A 25,875-nucleotide genomic window follows, 5' to 3' on the forward strand; every position below is an offset into this window, starting at 1 on the left:
CATTGAGTAAGGTATTAAGAACATTTCTGTCCAATCATTAGCTTACCATAACCTTAATCAAGTGGAGACTGCAGTGGCCACACATGACAAAGAATAGAAACTTAAAAAAACTAGTTCAGGAAAGTCACTAAACAAACAAAACCAGCAGCAATAAGTACAAAAAAAAACAGCCATAAAAACAAATCTTAGAGAAGGGATATTAGTTCCAGAGTTACCTCATTATATTATTTAAAAACGTCCAGTTTTCAACAATAAAAAATTAAGAGACATACAAAAGATAAGAAGTACAATTCATACACAGGATTAAAAAAAACAGTCAATGGAGGCCGGGCGCGGTGGCTCACGCCTGTAATCCTAGCACTCTGGGAGGCCGAGGTGGGCGGATCGTTTGAGCTCAGGAGTTCGAGACCAGCCTGAGCAAGAGCGAGACCCCATCTCTACTAAAAATAGAAAGAAATTATATGGACAGCTAAAAATATATATAGAAAAAATTAGCCGGGCATGGTGGTGCATGCCTGTAGTCCCAGCTACTCGGGAGGCTGAGACAGGAGGATTGCTTGAGCCCAGGAGTTTGAGGTTGCTGTGAGCTAGGCTGACGCCACGGCACTCACTCTAGCCTGGGCAACAGAGTGAGACTCTATCTCAAAAAAAAAAAAAAAAAAAAAAAAACAGTCAATGGAAACTGTCTCTTGGGAAACACAGGTTGTAGAATTACTAGGCAAAGATTTTAAATTAGCTATTAGGAAGAAATAAAAGAAACCATGTCTAAAGAATAAATGAAAGTATGAGAATGATATTTTACCAGAGAATATAAACAAAAAGACAGAAGTTATTTTTAAAAGAAACAAATAGAAATCCTGAAGTTGAAAAGTACAATAATTTAATTGAAAAATTCACAAGAGGGACTCAACAGCATGTTTGAGTTGGCAGAAAGAAGAGTCAAGAAACTTGAAGATAGGCCAATTGAGATTATCCTGTGTTTAGCAAAATGTAAAAAAGAAGAGGAAGAAGAAGAATGAAAAGAGCCTCAGAGACCAGTGGTACACCATCAAACATGCCAGCAAACACATAACAGGAGTCCCAAAAGGAGAGAAAATTGACAGAAAAATAATTGAAGAATAATAACTGAAAACATCCCAAATTTGATAACAAACATTAACCTGCACCTACAAATAGCTCAACCACAAGTTGGATAATCTTGACGAGATTGATACTGAGATACAACATAATCAAGCTGTCAAAAAGCAGACAAAGAGTGAACCTTCAAAGCAGCAAGAGAGGCGACTCATTATGGAAACGAAATCATTAATGAGATTTACAGCTGACTGTTCATCAGAAACAATGAAGGTTGGGTGGCAGTGCCATATTCAAAGTGCTGAAAGAAAAAGACCACCAAGAATGCAATATCCATCAAAGCAATACTGCTGCAAAGGGCTGATAACTATGCACCATGTGGCCAGTGAGCTAAATTGACACCCAGAGGAGACCACCAGGTTGCAAGCCAGAAAGCATACACTCTGGAAAAGAGAACATTTCAACCTCCTAGGAGAAGTTCTTGCTTGCATTGATAAGATTCGACACTGTATTTTTCTTTGTTCAAAAACAAAGAAGAAATTGTGACACTCCAAGATAAATCAAACATTGAGAGATTTGCAGCCCTATAAGAAACAATAAGGAAGTCCTGCAAGCTGAAATGAAAGATAGTGAACACAAACTTGAATCCATGCAAATAAATAAAAAAAACACTAGTAAAGTTATCTACAAAGGTAAATGTAAAATATAGTATAAATGTATTTTTCATTTGAAACTGTTTTCTTTTCTTATATAATTTAAAAGAAAACTGCATAAAGCAATATTTGTAAAACTGCTGATGGGCTTGTAATATTTAGAGATGTAATTTAATGAAAATAATAGCACAAAGAAGTGGCAAAGACATGGAGCACTATAGGAGCAAATTTTTTGTATACAACTGAAATGAGTTGATGTTATTTCTAACTAGATTGATAAATTAAGATGTTGGTTGTCATCGCCATGAAAAATCCTTAAAAATAAGTAGGTCTAGACCCAACACATATCTATAGACATTCCATCTTAGTATCAAAGGTTGTGAGGATCACAGTCACCTGTGCATCAGTATCTAAAAAGCCCAAGAAGTACAATTGACCCCTGACCTTAGCATAGGAACTCTGGTCCCCACTAGGGTCAGAAGGACCTCAGACTGACTCCTATTCTGTTTACTTTTGAAAGCTGAGAGGTCTGGGTAAAGGTTGATGGAGTCTCTAATTCATCTCCAGACTCATTGGGAGGAGAGGAGGGAATATCTCTTGTCACTGAGGCTGTCATCATGCAAACTCTAGCAGAGCTGCCCATTGGGACCCCCAATGGCCCAATATCTGGTCACGAGTCCCTTGGTAGGAAAGTCATCAATCTTGTCTTTGAGTCCCATTACCAAGTGACCAAACCAGAGATGTTTTGGGGAAGGCCCTTGCCTAGGTCACCCAAGAGAGGATGCCCAGTTACTGTTCTTGCACTATGCTTTCTGCTGGTCACATGGAGATGGTGAGACAAGACAGAGACCATGGAAAAAGCAGTCAGGGAGAAAGCAGGAAGAAGGAGCCAGAAATAAAAAACAGAAACAGGAAGCTGAGACCAGACTGTAGACCCTGGAAGACAGGCCACAGTTTCCCTTGTCTGAGGAGCTGACTATCGGGTTGCTGTTGAGCAAATGCGGCTGATCTGGGACAACACAGTTCCTGTTCCCTGCACGGCTGTCTCAGGGACTGCCAGGTTTCCTGTATCTCCCCTCATATCCTTACCATAAAACCCTACTAACTAAAGGAACCAAGGACGTTTTTCCTTTCTACAATGAATACTGGGAACCATAAATCCTTCAACATTGTTGCAATCTAAAGATTGGGGGAGGATGTGGTGATGTCAGCTGGTCAGTTCCTACAGAGCTTTTTTTTTACAAAGCTAACAAACTGGAACTTGACCCTGTGGGAGACAGGAAGTCACAGAAGAGCTTTAAGGCAGAGAGTAAAATAAACAGATTAACACTCATAAAAATCACTTTGCAAACTGTGTGGAGACCAGGTTGGAGGGGCTAAAACTCAGCGGAGCGAGAGAGAACAATAGAATATAGGAATTTTAACACTCAGTGTCCCTGTGTGACATTATGTTTTCTGCTCTTTTCTCATTTAGTTTGTATCTGTGAAAAGTCAATTGAGTACTAACAATTTACAACATAAATGTGAGCAATTGCAGTCAACTTGATAAATCCAAATAAAAAATCTGTTTTATCCTCAATTATAGAGCTTTTCCCATTACTTCTTAATTTCACTTGACCTAAACACAGTCAGGCTATGTGTGCATTAATTAAGTTTTAATGGTGAGAAGCATTTAAATTAAGACAAAAATTTAAACCAAAGCAGTGTAATAAACAAAGTTTCAACTATGGCATAGGAATAAACCTAGAAACAATGGTCCAAATGATACAGTAATAACTGTTTTTCACTTTCTGTCCTCCTTCCCCTGTATTGGAACAATGTTCCTCAAGGACAAATATATCTAGTTTTCTGAGTCTATATAAAGCCTGCATCGAAACACTGTGTAGGATCTTTAATTTCGTTATTTTTAAGATCTAGCTTTCATCTTCACTAACATTTGTAGTTTATAAGTTCATTCCCTTTGGGTTTCAAATCTTTGGTGGAAGTTTCAAGAAAGTTATTTAAATGTTCAATCTAAACAATCATGCCCTAAAAAGCAGCCAAATTAAATAAACCAGGGAACTTTCTGATTAAGAAATCTTCAAAGAAATTGCAACCAGCTGTTCTCCTTCCACCATCAATTTATTTGCTCTGAAAAGTGAACAAGAGGAAACAGGCTGTGGCAGAAAAGACTGGTTTAGACATATGTCAGAACTCACTGATTGTCAGACTTCTTAGACAGAAGAATAGTCAACCAAAAGAGAGAGAAAGAGGAAAAAAGAGAGAGAGAACTAAATTTGTAAAGTCCTTTTAAGAACTGTTCACTTATAAACATACTGACTGTTAGAATTTGAGAGACTGAATAAATATTTCCCCTTTTCCTGGCCAAAAGTCAGAACCAATTAAAAAGTGAAACAGTTAAGGCAGAAAGAGATGAAAATATCACCTTCATCACTGATGAAGCCTTCATGAGAAAACGTGGCTAAGTGTGCTGAGCCCTGTGATTAGTCAAATTTACCCATCAGTCATGGGCACAGGAGCACCAGTGACCAGTCCAGGCCTCTGAATCTGTAAAATCTCCTACTATAACATAAAGGTGCAGTCAGGCATGGAAGAGGGTCTAAGAGAACGGAGAGGGAAGAAAGGCTTGAGCTTGAGCCCACTTTCTCTCCCTAACCCACTATCCAAAAGCTACTCCTGCTCACCTGGAGAGATGCTAGGGGCAGAATGAGGTTATATGCTAATAAAACTAATGCCCCTTTCACTGGGAGGGATTTATCAGGGAAAGGAGTATCTGTCCTCCTCCCCAGTTTCTTTAAAACTTACCAACAGGTGATTGTAATCAGTGCCCTAGGCCACCCCTCAGAAAATTTTAAGTTACTTATTTAAGACTCATAAATTTCAAGTGGTAGAATCAAGATTTGAACTCCAAACCATATGACTTCAAACTTTTTTCATTATTCAGGATTGTTTTACCTTTCTCTTAGAGTATTGTAAAATAGGAACTGTTTGAACTGCTCTAATTGCTGTCTCATTAAGAGGCATAAGAGATTTTAAGATTCCTTCTAGCTTTCAGTTAACCAATTGTAACTAGACACAAATGTTTAACCTATTTTTAAATATGAAACCTCAATTGTATTCCATGGATTTATTGTTTTGGCTAAGGAGGACAACCTTTCCCTCAATGGAATTTGAACCTTTGCTCTCAGATACGGAGAATAAGAACCAGGCTCTGGGTTTCCAAAAAGGAAACCTCTCTACCTAAAGGGAGGGGAAGTCGGGCTTTCTGTTTTTCTGTGATTGTTTTTGGAAGCAATTTTGAATGAGAGATTACAGAGCTTCCAGATTAGATATCAAGGTCAATGTTATGAGAGAAAAGAAAAAGAATAGGTTTCTTGCAAAGGGAAATAAAACCAGGGAAAAGCAGAAAGGGGGGAGCTTGGGAAGGATTGGAGGGAAAGCAGAGAGAGGAAGGAACCTAAGTGCAAAAGGCCCCCAAGCTAACAGAATTCCAAAAATGGGGTGTTGCTTTGGGAGGTGCTGGCAAGTGACCAAGACAAGAACTGCTGCTGTGGCCTCTGTGCAAGTCTAGAGGCTTTGTTGTTGAACAGTCCTAGCCAGCTAGCCACACTGTCTGCATTTGAGTAGGGACTTCTCTACCTTCACAAAATACTTTACCCAATTGTTGTGGAAGGGAGAGCCAGCAACACATTAAGGATTCCCTCTGAACACCTAATGGCTTGGTGGGGAAAGGCTCTGTCCCCTCAACCTGAAAGCCAACGTGAGCACGCCTAAGCACCCCATGAGATAGGGGAGGAGACCCCCTGTACTTCACGGGGCCAGATGGACATGAATACCAAGATGCTTCAGTCAGGGAGGCAAGAGGGCTGAGGTTTAGGGCCCAGGCTCTAGAGATAGACTTGCCTGGGTGCTTACCCCCATCAGACACTCGCTAGCTGTGTGACCATGAGCAAGTTGCATAATCTCTTTATATCTCAGTTTTTAAAGCTGTAAAATGGGGATAAAAATAATGCCAAATTCACAGGGTCTATATTAGGATTAAAAGAGTTAATATACGTAAAGAATTTAGAACCATGCCTGTCATATAGAAAACACTCAATAAATGACAATGATGCCACCTAGTATCTAAAGTTGAGAGTCATCACCAGTATTCTAGAATTGTTAGCAATATTCAGTAACCTGGCAAGTCCAATAATATTTGTGAAAACCAAAGAATTTATCTCACCTACTGAGTAAGAGAGCAGTTGTGTCTAGGCCCTCAGCACCTGTTATTGTAATAAAAGAATTGTAATTCTTTTCTGAAATATTTTTCCACGATGTGGTCCAGCAGACAGTGCATAGGCTGTCTCCTATGGAGCCAGGCAGACATCCCAGAGCATCCAGCGGGCTGTCTGCTGCCAAAGTCACAGTCATGGGCAGAACCCTGCTCAGCCTAGGAGCCAGCAGCCATGTACTGGCTAAGCCTGTCTTTACCTACCCATCTCAAGGACAGTGCCTAAAGAAAAGGCAAAGGACAGCACTTCCCACCCTGAGCTCCAAACCTGAGCATGGGACTCCGTTTATTTTCTCTCTCTTTGGTTCTCTTTCTCCCCTTTTAGTGCCTCTAACCTGGCTCTTGGGATGCTGTCCTGTGATTTCTGCCTCTGCTCTCCTGCAGATCTGAGCCTATGGAACTGACCCTGGATGATCTTAGATTTTGACCCATTTTCTAATTACTTCAGTTTAATTTAACACATAAGAAAAAATGCTACTTCCTCTTCCTGCATAGCCACTAAGTCTCTCTCTAAAGGTACAGAATTCACACTCTCTCAATAATGCAGTGGTCCCTGACCTTTTTGAAACCAGACACCAGTTTTCTGGAAGACAAATTTCCACAGACTGGGTCATGGGGGATGGTTTCAGGATGATTCAAGTGTATTACATTTAATGTGCATTTTATTTCTATTATTATTACTTTATAATATGTAATGAAATAACTATACAACTCACCATAATGCAACCTCTCTGCTAATGATAATATGTATTTGCAGCCGCTCCCTAGTGCTAGTATCACTGCCTAAGCTCCACCTGAGATCATCAAGCATTAGATTTTCATAAGGAATGTGCAACCTAGATCCCTCACATGTGCAGTTTACAGTAAGGTTCATGCTCCTATGAGAATCTAATGCCGCTTCTCATCTGACAGGAGGCAGAGCTTATGCAGTGATGCAAACCATAGGGAGTGGCCGTAAATACAGATGAAGCTTCACTGGCTAGCCCACTGCTCACCTCCTGCTGTGCAGCCCAGTTCCTAACAGGCTATGGACCGGTACTGGTCCACAGCCCAGCACTTGGGGACCACAGCAATAACGGATTTGATCAGGCTGCCATTTACGAAGTGCCAAAGGTCATATTTTGACTCCTGGAAACCTTACAGATGGAAGCGTTTCAGGGTTCGTATCCCTGTCTGGTGGAATTTAGCCATGGCCAGTATTGGGAAGGGTAGAGACAGGAGATTCTTAAAGAATAGAACACAGCTAACATGTGCATGGAGAATCGCTCAGAAAGAGACTGGTGCAGGTGGCAAGCACTCTGAAGCTTCTCAGAAGGAGGCAGCATGACTACAGTCATCCCGTGCAGACTATTCTAGTGATCCAAAAGCATGTGTTTAACATAAATAACCACATGTACATGCTTTTGCTTTAGGTGGAGTTTAGCCCTTTCAGTCTTAAAATTTCTGCTTCTAAATAAGGCTATGTCCCTCATAAAGAGCACTCTCTCACCTCCCACAGCCTCCAACTTAGGGACACTTACAAATCAATTGCCCTCATTCTTGCAATTGCCACTTGAATTTGTGAGAGTTCTCCAGAGAAAGAGAACTAACTGGATATGTAGAAAGGCACTTATTATGAGGGATTGGCTCACTTGACTATAAAGTCAGAGAAGTCCCATGATCTGCCATCTGCAAGCTGGAGGCTGAGAAGAACCAGTGGTGCAGTTCGAGTTCAATTGCAAAGGCCTGAGAACGAGGGGAGCCAATGGTATAAGTCCCAGCTCTAGTCCAAAGAACCAAGAATTGGAGGTGGGTGTTCTGATGGTATAAGCCCAAAGGCCAAAGAACCAGGAGCATTGATATCAGGAGAGCAAAAGAAGATGGATGGCTCAGTTCAAGCAGAGAGAAGGAATTTGTCCTTCCTCTGCCTTTTTGTTCTATTCAGGCCCTCCATGTGTGAGGCCTACCCACAGTGATGAGGATGGATCTTCTTCTCAGTCTGTCAGTTCAAATACTAATCTCTTCTGGAAACACCTTCACAGACACACCCAGAAATAATGTTTACCAGCTAGCCGGGCATCCCTTAGCCCATTCAAGTTGACACATAAAATTAACCATCATATCACTTTATCTCATCTACTTGGAGGGGGGGTCTCTATTTCCTCAAGTTCTGAGTGGATGCTTTAAATCAGGATTTCTTAACCACGGTACTATTGACACTTGAAGCAAGATAATTCTTTGTTGTGGGAGGCTGTCCTGTGCATTGAAGAATATTTATCAGAATCCTTGGTTTCTACCCACAATATGCCAGTAGTGACACTCTGCATACCTCCCCTCCCCCATTTATGACAACCAAAAATGACTCCAGATATTGTCACATGTCCCCAGTGGGTAGGGGAGTGGAGGAAGAGAAAAAAATCACCCCAGTTGAAGACCACTGCTTTAGACCACACTCTATGTATATGCTGCAAGAAGCTCATTTGCTCTGACCGCTGGCACTTGGGCTTTCCCAGATGCTTTTTTAAAAAATAGTTCTTCAGTAGAGTTTATTTTGATTACCCTTTATAAATTACTTATTTGTATCCTTTCCCACTTTTCCAGCACGTTAGTATCCCTGCCTGCAAAATCTTGAAAAACCAAACCTCAAATCTATATTTTTAAACATCTGAGTGAGCCAAAACAGCTGCTTATGGGCAAAGGAATTCTCTTAGCAAGTAAGTACTTAACAAGACAGTTTGCCATGCTCCAGCTGGCTATCTATACAGTGAGCAGATTTGTAGCAGACTAGATCATAATCCATAAATTAAATCAATAGAAAGAGGAGAATTATAGAAGGCAGGCTTCAAGGGAGACAGGGATTTGGGGTAGGCAAAGTTGCCCGTGATGAACAAAGAAAACAAGCAGAAAGGCCCTTGTGCAGCAATGTACACAGGTCTAAATGTGAAATATCAATTACAAAGCTAATAGAATAAAACACAGAGGAATACCTTTACAAACTTCAGGTGGGAAGGAATTTCTTAAACAACAGCAACAGGATATATAAATTATAAAGGTTTGACTATTTTAAAGATTTCTGTTAAATAAAGGTCATTGAAGAAAATTCAATACACCACTTGGGAAAAGATATTTGTGACATCTAGAATTGACAGCGTATTAGTATCCAAAATGTCAAGGAATCTTTCAATCCAACAAGAAAAAGTCAGGGAAGTTGATAAAGAAAAGGACAAAGTACATGACTAGGGAATTCATAGAATGGAAAAGAAAATCACCAGCCTCACTAGCAATTAAGGAAATCAAATTCAACTTGCAAAATTAGTACATCAGATACTATCAAATGCAACTCATATATGCAGAGGAACTTTAATTTTTTAATTTTAATTTTATGCTTATATCACCTGATCTCCCAAACAACTATTTTGAACCTGCGGTTAGAAGTAGGGCAAAAAAGGAGCACAGGAAGATAAATGTTCAGTCCAATTTAAATCTTAGTCAAATCTGCTCATTTAAACTGTCCCTTTTGCTAGTGCATGAATGCACCTACTCAGTCTCTCCAACAGTCTTCCTCTCCCCTAGCTTGGTTCCCTAAGATATTCCAGGGGTGTATCAGGGAGGGCTGTGGCTTGTGTCACCTACAGTGATCCTCCAGCTCCTCTGGTTTCAGGGCAATGTGCTTTTTCACCGGGTGCTCTTACTCTACTGGGCATTTGTGCCAGAGGTCTGCTCCTGAGGCTACTCATGGTTTTCTATCTGCTTGGTGACTTCTGCGGGCACTTCCTGGCTGACTCAGCCTCACCTCAGCTCCCACTGATGTTAACAACCCTTCTAAAGTAATCTGCAATCCCCCCTTCTCCCCAGCCCAAGCACTCCACTCTCTCTACTCCCTGGCCATCCACCTTGCCCCTGCTACAGTGATCCTTGCCTCTTCCAGCTCTGGTAGCCCCAGATGTGCCTTGGCGTGTGGTGACGTAATTCCAATCTCTGCCTCTGTCTTCACATGACATTGTCCCGGTGTCTCTTTACAACATCTTCCCTCTAGGCTAGTTTGTCTCTGGACCCAAATTTCCCCTGTTTTATAAGGATACCAGTCATACTGGATTAGGGCCCACACTAATGACTGAATTCTAACTTGATTACCTCTTTAAGACCCTATTTCTAAATAAGGTCTCATTATGAGGTAAGGGGAGTTAGGACTCCAAGGTATATCTTGGGAGGAGGAAAGTAAACATAGTTCAACCCATAATGTCATCTGAACAGGCCAAACTCTTATATCTCCTGCTCATTGTTTGTGCTGTTTTCCTGACTGGGATGTCCATCTTCCCTACTCTCCTGAACCGTGCCCTCTCTCCCGTGCCACTAGGTCACCTGAGTCCCTTCTCACTCCTGAAGTAAGGTGATGAGGTTTCTATGGTGAAGGGGTTCACAGTACCATGATCTATGTTTCTGGTCCCCCAAACCATTGAGCATCTCCAGGGTTCCCAACATGTAGCAGAGACCCTCAGCGGGAGCAGAATTTAGATGCATAGGCACAGGGCGATGCTCTGAAATGTGGGAGAGCAGAAATAGAGGCCATGAAAGCATGTGTGTGATGTGTGGTGTGTGTATGTGTATGCGCACACATAGGATGATTAAATGTCACAGAGTATTCAGGGAATACTATGAATATTGACAATAGTAACAGAGGCTAGAGAAGTCACAAAGTAAATGATATATGACAAAAATAACGGAAATTACAGTAGCTTTTATGAATTGCTTATCACTGATTCCAAATTACCATACAATATAATGCCATCATGTTTGCCATTAAATGTACTAGGCTATTTTTGTTGGAAGGTTTTTTAAAATTTGTTTTTCAAGCGTATCTATCTATATCTATATCTGCAGCTAGTATTTACATCTTTGGCTCATGTGACATGAGAGTCAGCCCCTGAAAATTAAAATAATTGCAAGAATCATTGCTTAAAGGAAGGGAGCCCAGGATGAGATAAACTACCCATCAGCCCCTCCCTTTTTCTTTTTCTTCTTTTCTTCTTTTCTTCTCTCTGTCGTCCTTACACACTTTGTAACTCCCACTCCCTTCTTTGCTCTGGACTAGTCTTGCTCTGACTGTTTACCATCAAGGTTGTGGTAGAGAAAACTGAATTAAGGAGGAGGAGAGAAGTTCTCCAAATAGCCAGACTCCTTGAGGAGACCAGGAGGTGCAAGGGCTTGTCTCAGTGCAAGGAAGTCCCAGCAGGTAGGGGTCTGCTTTCTGCCTAACCTGAGATGCACAGAAGCAGGGGCCCCACAGGGCTCAGAAATGCCCTGACATTTCAACCTTTGGGGAGCAAACTAACTAGGCAGCAGGAGCACAACCCAACATAAAGACTACTTTGAAGAATTCCTTTCTTAGCTTTTGTTTATCCTACCCACATTTAGATCTGCAGGCTTGGGGCTGTGCTATTTGAAGAAAGAAGTATACATAAATGCAATTGGTGTTAATATTAATATAAGCCATGGAGAAATGGAAAACACACACCAGGCGAAGAAGTTGGCTGCCAGTCAGGAGGCTTGATTTGTTTTCATTTGTGAATTCCATTTCTACCCATAGTGCTGAGATACTAGGGAAATTTGCAACAGCTGAAAATAAAAGCCTTGGCATTTTAAAAGATATTAGAATGCTACATTCTATTCCCCTTTTTTTCATTTTATTATGGTTTTCATTACTTGGGACCTATTGTGAGCCTTTAAAAAATGTGATGAATGAGAAAAAATGATTTGGGTAAACACAGAACTAAAATTAGCACACTGTTCATGTGCAATCAGGCATAAAGCTTCCATACATTCCTTTTCTTTCTTCACACTTTCAATGACTCTTTTAAAACGTTTAGGGAGTTTTATGTAAAGTTTAAAGGCATACAGAAATGTTCATAAAATTCCCTTCCTTTGCTCAAAACTTTTCAGCTCATTTCTGCTTTTTAAATAGGATTTTACAAATAAATAAAAAGAACCTAACATATTTCAACATAACAAAACACACATACAACAATTTTAAATACTCTGACTGTTGAAAATTATTATACAAAGAAAGTATAATAATAGTTATACCACTAGAGATAATTGGTGTTACTATGTTAATATATTTCCTTACAGTTTTCTTTATATATAACAACATCTTTTGCAATTTGGGATACTGTATGCTCTTTTCTTTTTCTTAACATCTGTTTTTGTGATATATCAGACATATAGAAGGTTGCATAAAACAACTGTGCAGCTAACAAATAGATAAAAAGTGAAACCCTCATAACCACCACTCCGCTGAAGCATTGCTGGGACTGCAGGAGCCCACAGTCAACACTCCTTTGTGCTGAGACTTTCTCACCAAGCAACTCTGCCTTGTAATTTTATTGCCCAAGTTCTTGACCACAGGGAGAAAAGAGCATATTTTATTTTTTAGGAAAAACTAGTTTATTTCTCCATGTAAGATAACAGAATTTTTAATTATTATGGGTACATTATAGTTGCACATATTTATGGGATGCATGTGATGTTCTGATACGGGCACACAATGTGTAATGATCAAATCAGGGTAATTGGGGGTATCTGTCACCTCAATCACTTCTCATTTCTTTGTGTTAGGAACATTCCAATTCCATTCTTTTAGTTATTTAAAAATATACAATAAATTATTGTTAACGATAGTCACCCCATTGTGCTAATGAATACTAGATATTATTCATTCTATCTAACTGGATTTTTGTACCCATTAACCACCCATACTTTATTCCCCGCTCCAACCAACACTTCCCTGCCTCTGGAGACCATCATTCATTCTCTGTCTCCATGAGTTCAATGTGTTTTTTTTTTAGCTCCCACATGAGTGGGAACATGCAGTGTTTGTCTTTCTATGCCTAGCTTATTTCACTTAATGTCCTCCAGTTCCATACATGCTGTTGCTAATGACAAGATTTCATTCATTTTTATGGCTGAATAATATTCCATCGTATATATGTACCAGATTTACTTTATCCATTCATCCATTGATGGACACTTAGGTTGATTCCACATCTTGGCTATTGTGAACAGCATAGCGTTCCTTTCTTTCAGACATATACCCAGCAGTGGGATTGCTGAATCATACAGCAGTTCTATTTTTTGTTTTCTGAGGAACCTCCAACTGTCATCCATAGTGGCTAACTAATTTACATTACCACTAACAGTGTACAAGTGTTCCCCTTTCTCCACATCCTCACCAGTATTGGTTATTTCCTGCCTTTTGGATAAAAGCCATTTTAACTGGGGTAAGATAATATCCCACTGTAGTTTTCATGTGCATTTCTCTCATGATTAGTGATTTAGATCATTTTTTCTTATATCTATTGGCCATCATTGTGTCTTCTTTTCATTTTTATTTTTTATTTTTTTTTATTTCAGCTTATTATGGGAGTACAAATGTTTAGGTTACATATATTGCCTTCGCCCCACCTGAGTCAGAGCTTCAAGTGTGTGCATCCCCCAGACGGTGTGCACCACACCCATTAGGTGTGAATATACTTATCTCCTCCTCCCCTCTCCCACCTGCCCAACACCCTACTGTTACTACTATATATGCACTTAAGTGCTGGTTGGTTAAGTCAGTTAATACCAATTTGATGGTGAGTACATACAGTGCTTGTTTTTCCATACTTGTGATATTGCACTTAGTAGAATGGGCTCCAGATCTATCCAGGATAATACAAGGGGTGCTAGATCACCATTGTTTTGTCTTCTTTTCAGAAATATCTATTCAGATCTTTTGCCCATTTTCTAATCAGATTTTTTTTTCAATTGAGTTGTTTGAGCTCCTTATGTATTCTGGTTATCAATCCCTTATCAGGTAGATTGTAAATATTTTCTCCCAATCTTTGGGTTATCTCCTCACTTTGATGATTGTTTACTTTGCTGTGCAGAAGTTTTTTAGTGTGATGTGATCCCAATTGTCCATTTTTGCCTTGGATGCCAATGCTTTCTTCTAGTAGTTTCCTAGTTTCATGTCTTAGATTTAAGTCTTTAATCCATTTTGATTTGATTTTTGTATATGGCAAGAGATAAGGGTCTAGTTTCATTCTTCTGCATATGGATATCCAGTTTTCCCAGCACCATTTATTGAAGAGACTGTCTTTTTCCCAGTGTGTGTTCTTGCCACCTTTGTTGAAAATGAGTTCACTATAAATGCAAAGATTTATTTCTGGGTTCACTATTCTGTTCCATTGGTCTATGTGTCAGTTTTTATGCCAATATCATGCTGTCTTAGTTACCATAGCTCCATAGTACAATTTGAAGCTATATCAACACTAGGGGATGTCCAAAGTCTAGTAATGCTGCAATTCTTGCCAACTCCTAGAGGCACAATCCTGGTGGGTTTAAGCAAGATAGGGGAGAATTCCTGGGTTACCAAAGTCTCTCACTTTTTCCTCTCTTTCCCCTAATCAGAAGTTTCTCTCCATGTTGGGCTGCCTGAAGTTGGAGGGGTGATGTGAGCACTCCTGTCGCCACCACATTTGGCACTGCTCTTAGTCACACCTGAAGCCTATACAGTACTGGGTTATGCCCAAGGTCCATGGTGACTGTTGCCTGGCTACTGCTGCTGTTTATTCAAGACCCAAGGGCTCTTCAGTTAGCACACGGTAAATTCTGCTGGGATTCGGTCCTTCCCCTCAAGGCAACAGATTCCTGTCTGGCCCTGTGTAGGTCTAGAAATACTGTCCAGTAGCTAAGGCCTGGAATCAGGGCCTTTAGGAAACTGCTTGGCGCTTTATTTTACTGTGGCAGAGCCGGCCCCCAAGTTGTAAGACAAAGTCCTCTGTACTCTTTCCTCTCCTTTCCCCAGGCATAAGGAGTCTCTTCCTAAGCTGCACTGCCTGGAGCTGGCGGCAGGGTGATGCAGGCACTCCCTTGGCCACCACAGCTGGTGTCTCACTGGGTTGTGTACATCCCAAGTCCACTATCTCTGAGACTGGCACAGCATCAGGGCTTGCCCAAAGACTGCAGTCTTTGCAGTCTGTCAGTCAAATTTATTCCAGGCCCCAGGCCACTATTGTCAGCCAGGACTCAGGTTCCTCCCACTGGGGCTGAGAGTTTTCCTCTGGCCCAGGGCTCGGGTAAATACTTCCTCCCTGGGCATGGACACTGTTTTGTGTTCCAGTGTGACAGTGCAGTACTGAGTTCCAATGCAAAGTCTCACACTCACTTCACTCTCCCTCCACCAAGCACACAGTTTCTCCCTCCAAGCAGCACTGACAGGGGATGGGGGAGGGATGCTGGAGGCAATGTAAGACTGTCCTTTCTACCCCTTTCAATGTCTCTTTTCTTGATATTATGTTAAAACCAGGTTCTGTGATCACTTACCTTTTTTTTTGGTTCTTATAAAGGTACTTTCTTGTGTGGACAGTTGTTCAATTTGTTGTTCCTGCAGGGGGATGATTGCTGGAGGGTTCTATTCAGTCATTTTGCTCCTCCTCCTCTTCCTCTTCCTCCAATGTCAGAAAAGAGCATTGATGCTGCTACAAATTTTCCGTTCCCCATGAGATTTTTTTTCCTTTTCTCTTTTAATGAATTATTACATTGTTGTTTTGGTTTTACATATCAGTGTTTTGAACTTGGTTTCTGACAATCTTCTCCCATGAAATGGATCTGATTTTGGTGCTGCCAAAATTACATTTCTATTTCCAAAAGATAAAGGCCAGAAGTTGGCATGAGATGAAATCACTGAGATAACATGCACCACTTTTATGAGACAGATAGAATGTGAGCCTGCTGGTATTCCCAGAGCAACACATGCCCGTTGGCACGTGGCTCAGTACATACATGCTTTTTCCACAGATATTTTGCTATTTTAATTTTGGAGCAGACAGTTTGTCTACAAATTAAACTAAAGTTGCCAGAGAATACACTGAGGGAAAATATGATTGCCCAGAATACTGCCCACCTAGTCTTTCATTTTAATTTCAAAAATGTTGTTGAAGCTATGCTTTAAACCTAAGATGGGGAGTTTACTGCAGAGTCTGCCCAGAACCCAGAGAGCTTTAAAAGATATATACCAGGTGCATAAACAGTCGGTGCCTCCTTCCCCTGACCTGCCTAAAGGAAAATTGACCACTTAATTATCATACTCAATCACCCAGATATCCCCACTGTGTTTCCTATGTGATCAAAGCAACACAACTGAACACGGGTTATAATTTTCCTTTTCAACAGAAATAGAATCAGATTCACACAATCTCTTCACTAAGAATTTTCCAAAATTTGGAGGACAGAAAATTTACTAAGATACAAGTAACAATAATTATATTACATTGAACAAAAACAACTAGAGACATAATGAAAACAGAACATTTTTGGTCTTCCGCTTCCACATGGAAAGCCTTTTCCCTGCCACTGGATAAAACCTCACCAGAAATCACTGATGATTTTCTTTTCACTTTGCATATAAAATAATTCTATAGTCACCTGAATGTATTACAGAAATGTAATCTGTTCAATCCAATGTAGTAACCAACACTTTCATGTTTATTGAAATACAGGACAATCTCCTGGCTGCCCAAGGCTTGAATTGACAAGAGTCTCTGATTTGGGGAAAGGGGATAACATGGTGATCTTTTTCTCTGATCACTTCCTCTTGACTCCCTAATATTAGTTTCTAGCCAGTCAGTGAGAGGGAGGAAAGGCAAGGGGACAGGATGGAAAAGTTTTTAATTAGCAAATGGGTGGTCCTAGGATTAACTCTGGACTTTTCGTGTCTCTTGTGTCAAAAATTTACTCTCTCTACTGTGGGCTCCTCTGGGTTCTTGTGGGCCCATCTTTGGGTTCTCCTGGCCACAGCTTCTGTGATGTGGGCTGTACTTCTCTTCCACTACCACTTTCCTCTATCAATTCTCAAGCATGGAGTGATCTTCTGGGGTAGGCTGCCTGTCCTTTTATCCTGTTGTTGGTAGTAGTGTTATTAGATCCACTCTTTCATGCTACTCTTACATTTTCAACATGAGTAAGGGGGTTTTAAGTGTCAAAGAACTGGTCCTTGAATAATCCACTTTGAGGATTCCTTCAGAGTCACATGGCTCACACATTTTATTATCTGCCTCATGACATTTGTATTAATATTCAATTACATACTCATCCAATCTTTCAGTAGTTAATTTAAAAAACATTTATTGAGAGTTAATTATGTGCCAGGCTCTCTATAAGGTGATAAGATACAAAATTAAACATGGTACCTTCCTTTTCTTGAAATTTACAAAATTTCACTTAGTCTTTGGAGGATGAAGGTATTGGAAGGATGTGTCAAGTCATGTGGGTAACTGATTATATATAATCTCTAAGTGCTATAGAAGGAGAATGAACCATATACTGTAGGAACACTAAGGAAGGAAAAATTGTCTTCAATAATTTCTCCATTATAGTATTATTTTCAATTATATGACTCCTTGGAATGAAGGAGAAGAAAGGCTTGTCTTACATGTGGAGAAATCTAAATTAGAGTTTACTTGTACAAAAAAAAAAAAGTTAAACTTTTTTGTAATTTTTGTGTACTGTACACAGAAATTTATGGAACAATTTAAAAAGTTAATTCCTCAGTTAAATTTCAACCTCACAGATATCCTTTTAAAACCAGTTTTTCAAGGAGGCTATGTGGTATAATGGAAAGAGTCTCCTTCTGAATACAATTCTACTTGGACATTAGCTTCTCTAGGAGAAAGCATACCTTGGCCCTTAAGCATACTGTGCTACTTAATCACACAGTACTGTAACTGCCTCTGCTCATTTGCCTGCCGTGTAGGATCATAAGACTCCTAGTGGAAGAGATTCTGACACAGACTCTTGTGTATAGTAAGCAGCAAGCAAAGAATTTTTGAATGAGTGAATCTGTAATGATTTACCTATCTCTGCATTTCTAAATGGCATGATTTCTCAACTCCTAGGTAAATCTGTTTCTAAACATGTTTGTTCTTGCTTAAAGACCAGCAAGAACACTTTAAAAGAGAAGTAAACCTATTGGTCAGACTATATGTCTCAAGTTTGGGTCCAGAAAATACAGTTACTAAATCTATACATCAAATATTACTACCAGCTAATAATTTAACATTTCATTGTTGATTCCTCCTCAGTTAATTAACTAGCTCAAATTCTAACATTCTGGGAAGATCCAAGTTAGTCACAAATATCAGCTGTAATTATGTGCTGGAGAATTTTGTTTTGTTATGCTTTATTTAAATTAAATGTATCAGCAATCAAATGGTAGAAGAGAAAATGCATGTTCAAAATAAGATTTAATCATCATGAGGGCTTATTGGTTTAGAGTCCATATAGGTATATCTCTTAATATTTCACTTTTTCCTAGAACAGAGTATTCCTCTCAATCTACAGAGGCAGTTTTCCTTTCAATTCAGGAAAATTCTCTCATAATATGCCTTGAGTACATTTACTGTTCCAGCTGTGTAATTCTCTACATCAGGGATGTCATTTATTCTTTTGTTGGGCCATCTTTATCTCTTCTTTGTCTCTATTAAGCTCTCCTTAATAGCTTTAACCATCATGTATTTTTCTTCTACTTTTACTTTAATTATTTCAGGGCTTTCGTTACTACAACAGGCAGTAGAGGAGACCTAAGGCTATATATTTTGAGGGAGGCAGAGAAGGCGATGAGCTGAGACAATCTGGTGAAGTTCTCTTCATCAAGCTGTGGCCTCAAAAAAGGGGCCCAAAACAAACAAACACACACACCCACACACACACACAAAAAAAAACAAAAAACAAAAAACTTTCCTCTCTTTTTCTTTTGAAGCATAGAAGTGGCTGTTGGGAAAGTAAATAAATAAAAATGGCAAAATTTTAAATTGCCCCACAGAGAAACTGACAAATGCTAAATGCTAAATAACTCAAACTAGTTGAAGTATAGTGTTGCCTAAAGGCAAGAATAGCTTTCCAGGCTGGGGACATCACAACTAAATATTCTCAAGATACCCATCCAGCTTTGTAATATCACTGACATAATTTAGCAATTATGTTTTAATTCTTAATAACTGCAGTATGAGTTAATTTGTAAATGAAATTTTTTCTCTAATTCAACTTCATAAGCCTAATCATTAAATGTGACATGTATGTATACAGTGAATTTTTATACTGAGCAATGAGGCTATTAAATAGGTATTCAGACTCTCATCATGATTAAAAGCCCTCAACTCCAACTTAAATCAAAAAAGTGCAGGTATACTCAGACTCCACCTCAATTTGCCCTGATGAAATGACTGTCTTGGACCAAACCACTTAAAATAATCTTATATTAAAAGGATCACTGCATAAGGCAAGTTTTTGATCCACCTTTTTAAGATAAGAAAGTAAGACTGTGATTCTTTAGAAGAGAAAGAGAAAAGTTATTTGGCTGTCCAAATATAGTACAATTTTCCCCATTTCATGGTTTGATTCACGAGGGTATTATTGATTCCAGAGCACTGAGTTCTGTTTCTAACTGTGTCAACCTCATGTCACCCAAACTGCATAATGAAGGCTGACTTAGCCTTTGGTTAGTTTTCACAGTTTCACTTTCTTCTGAATGGATCTCCAGGGCCTCACCTACCACGGCCTGGGAGGCCGCCCTGCAGCTGTGTGGCTCCCACACCCTCAGGGACATCCCTGTCTGCAGTCTCAGAACTGGCCGTTACTCTGAGTAGAGGGCGTCACGCAGGAACCTTCGGTAGGAAATGAGCTGTGTCTGAGCAGAATCTGCAGGCTGCTTCCTCCCACTCTGCCTCTGCTGTGTGGCCTGCAGGGAAACCCTTCCCCTCTCTGGGCTTCTGCTTGACCATCAGCAAAATGAGGCTCTGGGGTAAATGAGCCCCGACCCCGCTCAGCTCTGACATACTATGATTTGGTCTTTGAACACATCTCTGCACCTGGGTCTACCCTCGAGCACCATGGACAGCGACTACAAAGCGCCCATGTCGGGGCTGACCTGAGCTGAGCCCACCATCGCACAATCATGCGTCTCAGTCCTGCCCCCTTCCTGGCCACTGAGGTCACCTTGGGCAGAGGAGGATCTGGGGCCATCTATGTTTGCGAGGTCCCCGGGTTATAACTTCCTGTGGGGTGGCTGGATGCTGCTGCGGCTGCCACGGAAAATCTCCTTTGGGATGTTGGCGCACCCCCGGGTCTCCCAGCTCTGACAGTCATGTTCGGGCCTCCTCTTCGGTAAAGAATTTTTCCACAGGTCCCACGAACTGATTGATTTCATTGAGTTCATCTCGGCTAACTTCTGGAAAGGGGAAAACTTCATTCTTCTTGATTTTGCCCAGGAAAAGCTCTTTGGCGAAAGCTCGTATCGGCGGGCTGGTGCACAGCGCCCGCAGGCTCTCGGTAAAGGCCACCAGAGGCTGGCAGGCGCGCGCCACCGCCACAGTGCGCAGGAACAGCACGCAGCCACTCACGCTGCCCGCGGTCGTCCAACCTCTGCGGCCACCTCCTACTTAGTGGTTCCCAATTTTTTATTTTTATAGGCAAGAGTACTAGGACACTTTAGTTATATAAACAGATGATAATGAAATGAATTTTGTTTGTTTAGCAAATGTCATGCAATTCTTTGTATTTCACCAAAAATACACAGTGGTCTAAAATCAAAAATTATATTTCATGATCAACCACCTGATAATTCAATCAAGTCTTTCCCCCAATACCATTGAAAACAAAGCATTGGAAACCAACTGATTGCAAAGGATGTGCTACACAATTAATAGAGTTATTCACATTCCCATTTTATGAGAGGTATATCAAAACAGCTTTTTCAGGTATTATCATATTAATATTAATTATATGTATTATTCTTTCAACTAGTACAGCTACTATGGAAAACAGTATGGAAATTTCTCAAAAAAAAAAAATAGAACTACCATTCAAACCTACAATTCCACTACTGGGTATCTCTATGCAAAGGAAAAGAAATCAATATAAAGTGATATCTGCACTTGCTGGTTATTGCAGCAAAGCTATGGCATCAACCTAAGTGTCTATCAACATATGAATGGACTAGAAAATGTGGTGTGTGTGTGTGTGGAATATTATTCAGCTATGAAAAATGAAATCATGTAATTTATAGCAACATGGAGGGAACTAGATGTTATCTTAAATGAAACAAGCCAGGCACCAAAAGACAAACATCACATGTTCTCACTTATATTTGAGAGCTAAAAAATTTGATCACATGGTAGAAAGTGCAAAGATGGAGAACAGAGACTGGGAACGGTGACTGGAGAAAAAGGGGGAAGATGAAGAGAAGTAGGTTAAAGGGTACAAACAGACAGGTAGACAGAAGTAATAAATTCAATGTTTGATAGCAGAGTAGGGTGGGACTATAGTTAAACAAAAATGTATTGTGCTTAGGTGATGGACACTTTAAATACCAACTTGATCACTATTCATTATATACATGTATTCATTATATACATGTAAAAAATTTCACATGTACCCCATAAATTTGTACATTTTTTAAAAAAACCTAAAATGCCTATTAATAATTATTTTAGAAATGTATTTGAATCTTATGGAGTAAATTATACATCTTTATTAGCATAAAAATTAGAATTAGTCTTGTTTCTATATGTAGAGATTAATACTATAAAATATCATTCTTCTTAAATTACTTCATAGCTTTAATTTGATTCAAATAAGAATGACAAAAAAATCCTTCTGAAAGAATTTTAAATGCCCCAAAATGATTTTGAGTTTTATCTGGAAAAATAATCAGACAAAAATAGCAAAGATACTTTTTTTAAAAGGAAGGAGGGATTCACACATACCAGTTACTGAAATTTATTATGAAACTATAATAACTTTTAAATGCATCACTAGCATGAGAATAAGTAGGCAAGTCAATCTACTTTTCAAAAATATTTGCAAGGATGTCCACAAAAGTGACAGAGACTTTCATTGTTTACTGAATCTCTATGGTTTTCCCTACAATTATCAGCCACCTTCCTGCTTGGTAGAGCCATGTGATTGAGTGATGGGAGTCAGGCATATGAGGGTGAGGGTGAGGTGTCCATTTGCTCTCTTCCCCTGCTCTATCATCAGGGGTACACAAATTCAGGTGGCAACACCAAAAATGGGAGCAGTCTGAGTCAATCATCACGTGGAGGATAAAGTATGTGGCTGTCCTAGAGAGTCATCTAATCTCAACGAACACCATTTGAGCTACAAACAAAACTTGGTTGTGTTTATCTGCTAAGATTTGGGGATTGATTTGTTATCACAGCATACATGGCCTATCCTGACTAATAAAATGAAAAAGGAATAATTTTGGCACCATTCAATTTTTAAAGCCTTGTTAGTCATCTGAGTTGAGTACTGTAAAACAGTCAAGGCGGCTGCTATAACCAGCCCCCAAAACCTTGGAAAAAGGGGACGTGGAATTGCTCCTGAAAATTAACCTAAAGAATTAGCACCTAGATAAATCTGAGTTAAGACTACTGGATCAGAAACATAGAACACACTTACAGCAAATAAGCTTTGAGATTGTGTCTATTTCCTTGCCCCTCAAGTCCCATGAGGGCAATGCAGAATGTGCCAGGTGGATACTGTACACACAATGGGTTAATGTCACTCACAGCTGAGGAACCCTGAGCTTAGGTAGCCCAAATGTTTTATAATGGGCAGTAATAAACCTGCTCTGATCTTTGATCTCTGCTCTGAAAGGAGAAATTGTCTTTATTATGCTAAAAGTAAGCAAATCTGTCTGTTCAAGAGGGAGACACTATATCTTCCAAAGTTACTCTCCATTCAAACATTCTTGAAATCTAGTGTGGAACAAAAGGGTAGTAGTGCCTCTGCTCACAAGATGTACAGACACAAGAAAGACCCATAGAGAATTATCTCTCAGCAGTCATAAAAGTAAATAATTATTTCACTGAGTCTAACATACCTACTTTGGATGGGTCCAGAACAATCTACTCAGTCTATCCACAGGTTACTTATGAGGAAAATTTAAAGGGTTCATCTCTATAAAGAAATGCCTTGGAACCTGGCCACTGTTCTTCTAATCAACTTCTGTAATAATGGCATTATGAGAAAGAAGGGGAAATTAAATTCAAATTTAAGCTTTATCACTACCCAAATGCCATTCTGATTTTTTAAAATTAACCCCCATCTCTAAAGATCCCCCTATTGCACAGATATATCAACAGTTTTGGCGACATTTTCCTATTTAGCTAGGGTAAGGTTGCCCTTCATTTGGTTGAGAAGAGGGCTTTTTTTCATACTTATAAAATTGTAAGAAGTGAAACTACTTGCAAACAAGCCAAGGGTTAAGTAAATTACTGAGTACCTTGTAAAATCATTAAATGAGAACAGCAGCTGTCAGACTGAGCTCAGCAAACACCTCAGCATTCAGTAAGAATTTGGCAAGACACTCAAAGCACTGCTCATGGGTAGAACCAGAAGCTCATTAGATAGACTCAAGAACAATGGAATAAATGGAGTAATGGTCTATGTAAAGAAAACCAAATATATGTGTCATCTATAATAATGGAAACTCTGAAGAGCAGAGAGTTCTATGGTACTCTGATTAATTTGTCAGGGTTTCAGCGTATTAAAAGTTTTTAAGACTAGAGAATAAAGTTCTCAGCTACCAGGTAGTCTTTTGGTGTTATATAGTTCAGAACAATACTGTAATTTAGGCATGTTACTTCTTAAAGAGAAATATTTTTATGTTTTTAAAGTCTTATTTTAAATTTCATTTTAAAGCTATTCTAAAAAGTTAAACTTCCATTTGCTGTAGACCTGTAGATAGGAATGTTATCATAGTTGTATAGAAAACTAACAATAAAACATGAAATTCATAAAGATGAATGAGACTTTGAAATATCAGTGTGGCTGTTGCCCAACACCCTGTAAAATTCTAACACCAATGTAAAATGTGCAGAAAATCCCATAAGTAATGGGAGAAGCCTAAATGCCTGAACTATGTATTTAAATACGCAGCCATTTTGCATTTTCTTTCTGTAGCTTAAATGGTACAGTATAGTTTGTTCTAGAAGTCATTTATTAAAACACTTTGAAGATGTATGGGTTTCCAAATAAATATTAATGTTTTTAGACTGATTACTTTCTTCTGTCTCTCCAACTTGAAGTAAAAATTCTTTTAAAATGCTTCAAGGCTGTTTGAAAAATAATATAAAACAAGAGTCTTAAATATCACTAGAAAAACTTGGAAAAAGAGAGCAATTGCTCATTCTAGACTAATACTAGATAGAAAATGTACATATTTTAAGCTGATACAGGTCAAATCTAGAGACGTGAATTTAGCAGTTACCTACATAAACATGGGGTAGATATTTTAAAGACAATATAATAATTTTTGCAAAGAAATAAGGAGTTGAAAAACGAAAACTGAGACTTGTCCAGAGATAGGCAAAAAATGGGTTTTTAAAAATAAGCAAACCACCAACAGAGCATGGCAGTTAGTGGAAAGAACCTGTTCCATGGAAGTTCCCAAAGTGTGTGCCACAAGCACAGTTTCACAAGATTCTAGTACATATAATGCCAAAAAGAGTTTCATAATTTAGGAAATAATAAGACAGAAGGATTTCTCAGGCCCTTAATATGGTAATGTATGTTATGAATTTCCAACAGAAAGGTACACAATACAGCATTTCCCAAACTGGTTTAGCCTTAGCACTTTCTATACAGTACATCTAGCAGGGTAGGGTTCCATGAAACTCTGCAGCAGAGAATATAGGTCCAAGTCCTAGACAGCAGAAGAAAGGAGAGTAAGAAGGAGAGCAGGAATTAGGGAGAGGAAATAGCTGTAGAGTAGAGAGAAATGTTACCAGAAAAGATCTCCTATTGTAGTGGGTTGAATGGTGGCCCCTCAAAAGATATGTCTACCCAGAATCTAAAAGTGTGACCTTATTTGGAAAAACGAGTCTTTGCAGAGGTTACTAAGTTAAGGATTTCAAGATGAGATAATCGTAAATTAGGGTGGACCCTACATCCAATGACAACTGTCCTCATATGAGAAGAGAAAGGAAGCTGGAACATGTAAATAAGGCAACTTGAAGATAGCAGTGATGTATCTACAAGCCAAGAAAGACCAAGGATTCTGGCAGCCACCAGACACTAGAAGAGAGGCATGGAGCAGATTCTCCCTCAGAGCCTCCAGAAGGTACCAACCCTACAGACAGCTTAATATTGGACCTCTGACCTCCAGTACTGTGAGAGAATAAATTTCTGTTGTTTTATGTCACCTAGTTTGTGGTAATTTGTTATAACAGCACTAAGAAACTAAAGCTACTGTATTAAAAGAAAATTCCAGAAATAGAGGAGATAAACATAGATGTAAATTGATTAAAAAAAAAAGAGAGAGAGAGAAAGATAGTGAGACACAGCATTAGACAAAGGATAAAGAAGATGTAAATTAATTGAGAAGAGGGAGCAAAATGGAGTAAGGACCAGGAGTTCATTGGGCATTATCGGAATCTCTTTAAAGAAATCAGCAAAGAGGACCAAGGAGGCGTAACAGTTGTCCTCTCCCCATTTTCTCTTCCTGTACCTTTCAGTATTATCTAGGAATGAGTAATACTTGTTTTCTTAACAAATTTTCCTAATGCACCAAAGGTCTTCTGCTCCTCTCAAATTCTCTGCAGCACATGTTGACTATTTACCCTACATAGTCATATGGCAACTCTGTATTAAGATAGTAAGGGGAAAAGAGCCCTTTTCTATCTCTTTCCATCTCTCTTCCCTGCATTAGCCCTTCAGAAAGCAAAAGAAAATCTTAATCATGTGGTTTTCAACTAAGCGATATAACAGGTTGAGGTTAGCTATCATGCTTCCATAAAAACACTTTATTATTCAAACAACCAAATACAGTAATTATGATGAATTTTTAAATTACTT

The sequence above is a fragment of the Eulemur rufifrons genome, chromosome 4 (assembly GCF_041146395.1).
Source record: "Eulemur rufifrons isolate Redbay chromosome 4, OSU_ERuf_1, whole genome shotgun sequence".
Taxonomy (NCBI): domain Eukaryota; kingdom Metazoa; phylum Chordata; class Mammalia; order Primates; family Lemuridae; genus Eulemur; species Eulemur rufifrons.